General features: G+C 46.3%; 1 non-coding gene and 1 pseudogene across 1 annotated transcript; one reads left to right on the forward strand and one right to left on the reverse strand.

Annotated features, from left to right (window-relative positions):
* Positions 1–204: 204 nt before the first annotated feature.
* LOC142566652 (uncharacterized) lies at positions 205–1372 on the forward strand (annotated as a pseudogene).
* Positions 1373–6831: 5459 nt separating this feature from the next.
* Positions 6832–6906, reverse strand: TRNAR-UCU (transfer RNA arginine (anticodon UCU)). The gene has a single exon. It is a non-coding gene; the product is annotated as a tRNA-Arg (tRNA).

A 6906-nucleotide genomic window follows, 5' to 3' on the forward strand; every position in this document is an offset into this window, starting at 1 on the left:
AGACACGAACGGAAGCAAGCGAGCAGAGTTTTCGTCCAGCTTCAAGGCGCTGCACGTGCTCCCGAAGTACGGCACCGCCCACCGAACACCCCTGCTGAGGAAGTACTCGGCCACAAGGAACGACAACGGGGCTTGGAGCTGGCAGCACGTCCAAGCAAGGAAACGCCAAACTGATGAGTAACGGATATATCTACTTCTGTCGAAATGCCGCCACTGGGAAAGATGTCCGAGTTCGACCCGAAAACGCAAAACTTCGAGTCGTACTTAGAGCGTTTTGAACATTTCTTAACGGCTAATGATATCGTCGACGTACGCAAAGCGCCTTCTCGTCTTTTTGACAGTCACAGGACCAGAGGCTTACGAAGTACTGAGAAGTCTGGTTGTGTCGGCAGCCCCGGGAGAAGAATCGTACGCAGAAGTTAAACGCCTCCTGAAGGAGCACTACAGCCCCAGGAGTTCCGTAATAGCAGAACGATGCAAGTTCGACCGGCGCGTACAACAGCAGGGCGAAAGCGCGGAGGGGTTCATCGTGGACCTTAAACATTTAGTCAGGAAGTGTGACTACGGTGACTTTTTGCAAGGCGCCCTCCGAGATAGGCTGGTTGCTGGCATACGGAACGAAGAGACCCAGCGTGCTCTGTTTGCTGAAGGAGAGCTGACATTTGTTGGCGCTTGCAAAATCGCCCTGGATAAAGAACTAGCGGCGCGAGACACTGAACAACTGCGGTCAAGAGAACGAGAGGCACCCGTGCTGGTCGTGAAAAGCCGACGACATCAGTATCAGATACCACCTAATCCTAAGCATATTGAAGCCCTCAAAAAGGAAAAATACTCAAGATGCGGCAGGGGACACTCGTCGGAAGAATGTTGGCACAAAAACTTTATTTGTCGCAAGTGTTCGGCTGTAGGTCATTTGAAAAGCATGTGCCCAGTTGCTAGAGCGAAGCCGAAAAACATGCATGCGCTCGAGTGTTCTGACGAGGACTCGGAGCAGGAACTGTACCATGTCATGAACACCAACCAATCATCTTATGGAGTAAGTGTGGAAATAATAGGGCGTACACTGAATATGCAAAGTGACATGGGAGCGGCTGTCACAATTGTCCCGGAGCAAGTGTACCTGTGTGAATTTCCGCACGTCAAATGTGAACCATGCAAAATGTCGCTTCGCACGTATACTGGGGAGCAAATACCGCTAAAAGGGCAGTGTGACGTGGTGGTTAAGTACAACAATCAGTGCATGACTCTACCAGTGATTGTTGTAAAAGACAATGGGCGACAACGTTTGAAGCTTGACTGGGTAAAAATATGCAAGATTGCAGTTGAAAACAGCATCGGTGCTAAAACAGAAGTACCCATCCGTGTTTTCTAAAAAGCTTGGTACAATTCAAAACTTTGAAGCAAAGATTGTTATGAAACCGGGTACAGTTCCTGTATTTTGCCGCGCTTGACCAGTTCCTTTTACGTTGGAGGAAATGTTGAGCGGCAGCTGCGAGAACATGTGGAAACGGGCGTGCTGCGTCCTGTAATGCGAAGTGACTGGGCTACGCCACTTGTCACAGTTGTGAAGGAAAACGGCAGTGTCCGGTTATGCGGGGATTACAAGACTACAGTAAACCCCTCTCTCAAAACAGATCATTACCCCCTACCCAGACCAGAGTACTTGTACACTGCCTTAGCAGGAGGAAAGTTCTTCAGTGTACTAGACCTTTCTTCGGCGTACAAGTAGCTGCCAATCACTCCGGAGTCACGACCATTTTTGACAGTAAACACTAGTCTTGGGTTGTTCGAATTTCGGCGCCTTGCTTACGGGGTGGCAACTGCACCCGCTGTCTTTCAGACAATGATGGACGAGGTAGTTCATGGCATCCCACACGTAGGGTGTTATATTGACGACGTTATCGTCACAGAGACAGATATCGGTGACTGCCAGGAGACACTAGAACGTGTCTTGCAACGCCTCAGTGAATAGAACATCACGCTTAACCTGGATAAATGCCGCTTTTTCCGAAAATCGGTTACATATTTGGGGTCACACAGTGACTGAGCAAGGCATTTACACTACCGACACAAAGAAGAGCGCAATCTTACAAGCTCCCGAGCCCACTACAGTTACAGAGCTTAAGGCGTACTTGGGAATGTGGAATTTTTAGTCAGCTTCTCAAGAACGCTTCGACAGTAGCATAGCCGCTTTAGCGGCTACTTAGAAAAGAACAAAAATGGTCCTAGACAAAAGAGTGCAGCACCGCGTTTAAAAATACGAAGCACTTGCTAACAAGCAGCAAGGTGCTCGCAATCTATGACGTCAAGAAACCGCTCGCAATGCCTTGCGATGCATCGTCATATGGCTTAGGAGCCGTTATCTTTCACAAAACTGCTGAAGGTGAAGAAAAGCCAATTGCTCTTGCTTCGCGTGCACTGTCGGAAGCAGAAAAAAAATGCGCGCAGTGCGAACGCGTGGCCCTGGCGTAAATCTTTGGCCTAAAGAAATTTCAGCGGTGCCTGTACGGCCGAGAATTCACTATATATGCAGACAACCAGCCACTGCTCGTTATACTAGGGATCGATAAGCGTATCCCGACTACCGCTGCCGCGTGTATGCAACGCTGGGCTTTAAGCCTCGCAGCTTACAGGTACCGGCTGAAATTTAGGAAAGGAGAAAATGTTGAAGTCGCAGACGCGTTTTCTAGGCTGCCCGAACCAGGACCGGTGAACGACGAGACATCAAATTGCATTTCAGTCTTTCAGTGTCTCCCGCTGACAGCTGAGGAGATTGCAAGGGTCTCGAAGCGAAGCTTAACTCTATGCCACGTGGCACAATATACGCTAAACGGGTGGCCTAGACAGCAGGCAGATGAATTGAAATCTATGTTCGCCGCGATCAGCTGTCACTAGAGCAGGGCTGCGTGACGTGGGGCGTAAGAGTCGTAATTGCGGAGCTGCTGAGGGACCGCGTGCAAAACATGCTGCACGAGGAGCACCCTGGCACCCGCCATATGAAAATGCTAGCGAGGAGTTTTGTATGGTGGCCAGGAATCGATTTGGCCATTGAACAGTACGTTTAGAGGTGCAAAATTTGCCAAGCACTTCAGCCAGCTTCTCGGCCGGTTCCTCTTCACCCTTGGCAATACCCCGTCCAGTGTTGGTCACGCGTCCATGTAGATTTTGCAGAGAAGGGTACGAACGTGTTTCTGGTATTGGTCGACTCATTCTCGAAATCGATAGAAGTATGGCCGATGTCGTCAACCTCTGCACAAAAAACATTGGAAAAACTTTGGGGTGCTTTTGCTGCTTATGGCTTGCACGAAATATTGGTGAGTGACAACGGGCCACAGTTCACCTCAGAGGAGTTTACAGAATTTATGAGCACCAACGGTGTAAAGCGCGTTCGTATTCCTCCTTATCACGTAGCGTCCAATGGTGCTGCAGAAGGAACAGTACAAACCGTGAAAAAAGCCTTACTGAAACAGGGGCTCGAGCGTGAGCCCTCGGGTAAGCAGCCGACAGTACAGGAAAATATTGATAGTTTTCTCATGGCCTTCCGGAACACACCGAGCAGTGTGACAAGCAAGTCACCAGGAGAATTATTTTTGCGGCGCCAGCCATGCATAAAGCTTTCACTGCTCAAACCTGATTTTGCAAAATCCATGCGAGACAAAGAGGAAAAACTAACAGAGCAGCGCGATTTGTTTCGTGAGCAGGAGCGCAGCTTCGTGGTGGGGGACCGGGTGTTGGTGAAAACTGAGCGTGGTGAACGCGTTTGTTAAATTGTTAAATGCACAACATGCAACCTGCTCATTAGGGATCTTACTACCGCCTATTATGGACATATCGGAAAGGGAAGAAGAATGAGTCATCGTCCTCGAGAATCTTCGTGGAAATGTTTTCATAAAACTAGAAGTATGTACATTAAAGTAATTCCGTTTCTCATTTATTATCACTTCTTTTAAATTATTTGACTCTTCCTCAATGACCCTTTCATTATTTCTTCAAGTTTTCAGGTTTGCGCAACATTTAAGCCATTTAAGCTTGCGTTCCTTGAGCAACGAGTCGCGAGAGATCCAGGGATTCCGACTCGCAGCATTCTTCACAACCTTTAGAACAAACTGTGGTAGACAGTTGAATATAATGCCTTTAAACAAAAGCAACACATCGTACATGCTAGCAGTATTATTTTTAAGGTTATCCAGATGAAATGCTCACGTACCAATTACAGACGCGTCATCTCTAGGAGAAAAATCCGGCTAACGCTGAAATTTATCATTTTTAGTGCGAGGGAAACATCACAGCGACAATACTACTGCTTGGTGATCTGAAATGCCGTCTGTGACCATACATGAGACGTCATCTTGTATATTTGCACCTACAAAAAATGGATAGATAACTCCATTCGAATCTTTCTCGCTTCTAGTGAAATGCTTACCTACCAGTAATGCGCATAAAATAAAAGCAATATCAACGATTTCACTACGAATATTTGTGGTGGAGCGGGACAGGAATGTGCTCCAGTCGACATTCGGCAGGTTATAATCACGGGTTAAGATTTCTTTATCCATCTGCTTTTTTTAGTGAGTGTACATGTTTTTTCTTAAGTATACCAAGTCTGCAACCGACGAGTTAGGGGCCTGTATGCGGCACCTAGAATGTATTTGACATTGTTAATAAAAAAGTTGCAGAAAAAGCTTTGTACTCCCGAGGTGCCGGCATTCTTAACATTTGAAGGGAATGTTTGAAAAGAATGGCTACACCTACTCCTTTTCTGTCACAGTCTTTGCGCAATATTCTGTAGTTCATCAGGACAAATTGGCTATCATACATATCATCATATAACCAGGTTTCAGTCAACACTGAAATATCGGGGTCCAGCGAGCGAAGGATACCTTCAAGCTGTTCGACTTTGTTTACAACGCTGCAGCAGTTAAGGTTAAGGATTAAGGTTAATGATTTTCACTAAAGTTTCTCACTCACTTAATTAAGTGCCAAATCATCTGAACCCACCCAGTGCTTCGCAGGAGGTATTCCTGTGGGCCGGGCATATGCGTACGCAATTACTGTATAGGTTTATTTGACCTATGATTGGAACAGAAAACTTGCACCAACATGTGTGCAGGTATCCCACTTGGCAGTACGCTGGAAGATATGCCAGAAATGCATTGTATTACTCATCGTCGTTGGCAATGACGCAAGCCACTGACGGGCCTTGTAACGGCTTTGGGAAACACTGAACTCATCAAAGTATGCGTTTCATTTCCATACGATAGCCCACATTGTTTGTAATACAACGCAGCAATGCCTTTCCTTTATCCATGAAAAATAAACAGAAAAATGGAAAAGAAAAGCAACCCGTTTCGCGCTCATGGCGCGCAGAGAGAGAGAGAGAGAGACCCAGTTATGAAAGGGGAAAGGGCTACTCGGACTTTTCGGAAAATGGCACTCGCACCCTCGTCACCCTGGGTGGCAGCTTGCGAGATTTTAGTGCCACGCAACGGCGGCGCGCCATGTTTCCACGTCATTTTCAATTCTCAACGGCAGCGCCAGGCACGTAACGCTTGTTTCTGCGGTGTGCGGTGTCTCCCCCTACCTTGGTGTCTGTCACACGTCAACTACACGACAACTACACTGAACGTTAAGTTTTAGCAAGGATGTTTTCCGTCAATAGCTCATGATTAGGTGAGCGCGTTTCGTAGAGCGAACCGGCTGCATGTAGTGTAGGCGACTCGGGCATAGTCTAGATTTCTCGTTTACATGATTTGATAACGCGCTCTCTTTATCGCTTCCACTATAGGGAATGTTTTACGGGAAGCGATCAATCAGGACTGTTGATTTTAGCGTCATAGTTGATGTAGGTAACAATGAAAATGCACCATGATTTACGTTGATACTGAGCAGCCATAAAGAGGACTATTGGTGTTGAGCAGCCAGTGTGGGTAATCACCGTCTAGTATTGCAACTAGTCCACCGCCAGTGAATATTTTGTTTGAAGAGTTGCTTAAACACGCCGAAATGCCGGGGAAAAAGAATGTCACAAAACTACAAAAGGCTAACAAAAAAGCATTTACGAACAGCGCATTCGTCTGCAGCCTAATTATATAGTGAGGTGAATTTCAGGGCTTTTTCTTTGCAAATAACTTCCACAGCGCATTTCCGACAGGCCTCATCTCGTTTCTTTTCGGGGTGCACATCGAACATGTATTCAGAAAAAAAAATGAGAATGAAAAAAAGCTATGCCTGCGTTGTGTTTCGCAACTCTCTTTTCGCTTTCAGAGAAATGTTTCAGAAAAGTAGCGATGTTCAAATTATTATTTCCCTAGTTTTTATACACCCAAATTAAACACGCAATTCATCGCCAATCTTCAGCTTTGGATATGGGCTACAAAAACTCAGGTCTACGACGACGACAACAAGAATCGGCGAACAAGATGAGTGGTTCTGAGATTGCAAGAAGCGGGAATCGTCATGTATGTTTGAGGTGAACAAAGCTAGCTCCCCGAAGGCGAACTACATAGAAGTTTCTTTACGAGACAGTTCAATCATTGACTCTGTTGTCTCATAAAAATGCGAATGCTGCTTACTTTATCCCTCTCAACAATATGCATGGCGACGCAGATGACAAAAATTCAGTACAAAAATAAGCTTTAAAATGTGAGACTTCCAGTACAAAGGACACATAAGAACCGAAGGAGCCATGTAGAAGGCTTCATCAACATTTCGGCTGTAGCAAAAGTAAGAGACGGCATCTGCTCTTATTTGTGCTTTGCTTCACTAAAAAATTTAAGTGGCGCAGATGACGATTAAAGATGAAAAAAACGAGAAGCCCGAACGCAAAATAAGTGCAACGCCGGCGGGACTCGAACCCGCAATCCTCGGTTTAGAATACCGATGCCTTGTCCATTGGGCTACGGCGGC

Source organism: Dermacentor variabilis, unplaced genomic scaffold (assembly GCF_050947875.1).
Source record: "Dermacentor variabilis isolate Ectoservices unplaced genomic scaffold, ASM5094787v1 scaffold_13, whole genome shotgun sequence".
In the NCBI taxonomy this organism is placed as follows: domain Eukaryota; kingdom Metazoa; phylum Arthropoda; class Arachnida; order Ixodida; family Ixodidae; genus Dermacentor; species Dermacentor variabilis.